The sequence below is a fragment of the Galeopterus variegatus genome, unplaced genomic scaffold (assembly GCF_000696425.1).
Source record: "Galeopterus variegatus unplaced genomic scaffold, G_variegatus-3.0.2 Scaffold11410, whole genome shotgun sequence".
Lineage (NCBI taxonomy): Eukaryota > Metazoa > Chordata > Mammalia > Dermoptera > Cynocephalidae > Galeopterus > Galeopterus variegatus.
In genome coordinates this window covers 16,952-20,334 of record NW_007737521.1, presented here as the reverse complement: position 1 = coordinate 20,334, position 3,383 = coordinate 16,952, and the positions used below count along the sequence as shown (strand labels likewise).

At 37.0% G+C, this 3,383-nt stretch overlaps 1 protein-coding gene across 1 annotated transcript in view; it reads right to left on the bottom strand.

Annotated features, from left to right (window-relative positions):
• The window catches only part of LOC103610606 (RING finger protein 17-like), a gene marked incomplete at its 5' end in the record, with an annotated part of 33,597 nt that overhangs the window by 20,525 nt on the left and 9,689 nt on the right, over positions 1-3,383 (bottom strand). The gene's annotated exons all lie outside the window — the stretch shown is intronic.

Below are 3,383 nucleotides of genomic sequence, written 5' to 3'. Positions count from 1 at the left end.
GGCGGGAGTGCCGCCGCGCTCCCAAGAGGCGCACTGTAGCAGTGCGCCACCGGGCCGGCCCTTGGCCCATTATTTCTACAGTAAACATATATCCCAATAACTGACACCATCGAAGGCAAGCTCTGGAGTCAGTTCCCATCCCACTCCTACTGCTTTAGTTGTGTGATCTTGGGTGGTTCCTTTATCTCCATAAACCTCAGTTTACTCTTCTGTAAACTGGGTATAGTAGTGTCTACCTGCATCATCAGCACTGCAGGAGGATTAAATGTAAAGCATTTAGCACAATGCCTGGCACATAACAATCAACCAGTTTTAGCAACGACTATTTATACATGTCAAGTAAAGCTTCTGAGTTAAATTCTTTTACTACAGGTCTCAAACAATGTTCACTTCTACAACAGCTAATTGCACAGATTCATTGTTTTTCAAGTTAAAAAATAGTATTTAGGAGATTAACAAATGAGTGAAAAGTTTCAGTAAGTTCATAGCTACTGTACCCTCATCTGTGGATGAATTTACTAGGGAGCTAATGGTGCTTAAGCAATGAAAAGTGCTAGAGTCACCATGAGTTATAAAGTACTCTGGATGGGCTCAAGTTGTAGTTAGGAAGCATTTGCACATAAGCCTGAGGAGATCTCATGAAGGACCCAAACATTATTAATCTCCAGTCATTTTTTTGTGATTTCTTTTCTCATTCTAAATACAAAATTTTGTGTTCATTTTTCTTAGAGAGCCTACAAACTTGTATAAGTGTCTGGTTTTACAAACCTGGGACCGCCCCCACCTTTGTCTTATTCCCAAGGAAGACTCAGGGAGGATGGCAAGTCAATGTACACTAGTCTTGACCTCAGGGTTGTCTAAGCAGCCTGTAGAAGCTGATCTTGTATTGTTCTTCCTCACTGGGAGGTACTTGAGATGTTCTGATAATCACTGATGGAGTTTCTAAGTCCTAAGTTCTGGCCAACTGCATGTATATAACATTGCTGCCCTGTGATGTGCAAAAAAATGGGGCTCCAAGATGTTTATATTCTCAAGGATCCCAAGGTTTGTAGATGCACAAAAATACTGAAATCATGGAGGAAAGAGAGAAAATTCTGGGCGGCAGCCCTGACATATCATGATGCTAAAAACCCAAAGGCTTTCTGCCAATGATCTGATCACATTCTAATTCCCTTATTCTTATTAAAGTTCATTACTTCTGTTCTTCCAGCCAGGCTGGACTCTTTTACCTTATTTATGCCTATCTTTGGTGAGTTCTTTTCCTATTCCTCCCCCAAAGTTTCTAACTCTAAAATGTATATCAGTTTTAATTTTTTTTTTCTGTTTATATCTATTTATATTTCCAAAGCCCTGGGGCTCAGGGTGTTTCTCAAAAAAAGTTTTCCTTCCTCATCTCCAGCCTACCTTTGCCTCTGCTTTTTGATCTTGTAACACGTTTCATCTGTTTATATCTATTTATATTTCCAAAGCCCTGGGGCTCAGGGTGTTTCTCAAAAAACGTTTTCCTTCCTCATCTCCAGCCTACCTTTGCCTCTGCTTTTTGATCTTGTAACACGTTTCATACAGTGTGCCCCATAGACACAAAAGGGTATGGTAAAGAAAACATGATTGAAGAGCCAAGGTATGTATAAAGAAGGACAAGGCAGGAAGAGTGGCTCCAATGGATTCCAAATATTATTAAATGTAGAACAAGTAAGTTGTACACCCACTCTAAAACAGTAACGGTTATAATAAGGGGAAAATTGTGGTATTGGTGCAGGGATAGACAGAGTAACAAATCAGTACAGAAAGTTCAAAAACAACTCATGTGTATATGGAACCTTGATTTTTGAAAAGGTTCAAAATCCACACTTGCAGATCAGTGGAGAAAGTGCGGAGTATTAAGTAGATGGGCTGGGACAATTGATTAAAAAGTGAAATTGGATTTCTTCTTCACATCTACCCAAAAATCAATTCCAGGATGGCTTAAAGACTTAATGTAAGAAAAAAAAATTGTAAACAGTTTTTGTAAGGTCACACAGTGGAATATGTTTTTGATTTCAGAGTAAGGAATGATTTTTTAATGAGATGCAAAATAACAAAACCAAAAAAAGGACCTTCTGTTCATCCAGAAACCTCAAAAAGGCACTGAAAAGACAAATGAGAAACTGAGAGAAGATATTTGCATCTCATAAAACTGAGAGAGGATAAATGTTTAGGATCTATTAAGAATTACGAATCAGAAAGCAATAACTTAATGGAAAGTGAGCAAAAGACATATTCCATAAACGTGGAGAAATGAATAACTCAAATAGAAGAAAAGGTGCTCAACCTCATAGCCATGGTGAGAGACAGTTTCACACTCTATAGATTGGAAAGACTTAAAAAGTCTGACAATATCAAGTGTTACCAAGGTTGTGGAACAATGGGAATCTCATGCACTGTAAACTGTTACAAACCACTCTGAAAAACAATTGGCATTATCTAGAAGAGATGATCACGCACACAAAATCCTAAATAATCCACCAATTCTACTCACTGAAACCCTAGAAAAATTCTTGTTTCTGTGTATAAATAAACAGATATGAGAATGTTCACAGCAGCATTTTTTTATAATAGCAAAAATCTAGAAACATAAAAGTCCATCAATAGAATGAACAAATTGAGATATAATCATTCATTGGAATACTATTCACAAAAATGAATGAAATATAGTTAGATGTATCTAGGTAGATGAATCCTGAAAATTTTGATGAAAAGTCACAAAAAGGTACATTCTGGTTCTGTTTTACATAAAGTTTGAAAGATGGAAAAACCAATTTGTTTAGTGATACACACATAGGTGGTAGACTATAAAGAAAAGCAAGGAAATACTAATAGCAAATTCAGGAGAGTGGTTGTCTTGGGTGGTGAAAGGTGGGGACGTGGTCTGGTGGGGGTACACATGTCTTCCAAGATTCTGGTAATGCTTATCCTGGGTAATGTGTACATGGTTACTCATTTTAATATTCTTATTTAAATAATACTTTTTATGTTATATACTCTTACATATTTATAATATATTTTACAATAACTTAAAAATTTGGGCACCTGTACTTAATCATTTTTAACATAATCACACTGACCCTAACACTGTGTTGTGGAAGTGATCCTTTGGGATCCTATCCTCACATAAGGGTTTCCTTTTAGATTTCCTTCTATGAGTGAAGAGGCCTTGAGCTTTATTTTCTTTTTCCTGAATTTTGTGTAGGTATCAAAGAGGAAGTTCAAGGTGCCACAGCAACTCTGAGGCAAGCTCCTTCTCTGCCACATGCTTACCTCCCAGTGTTCTGGTTTCATTTCATTTTGGAGCTTCGTATATTCTTTACTTTCATGCCAATTCAGTAAATGTCAATTAAAAAGAA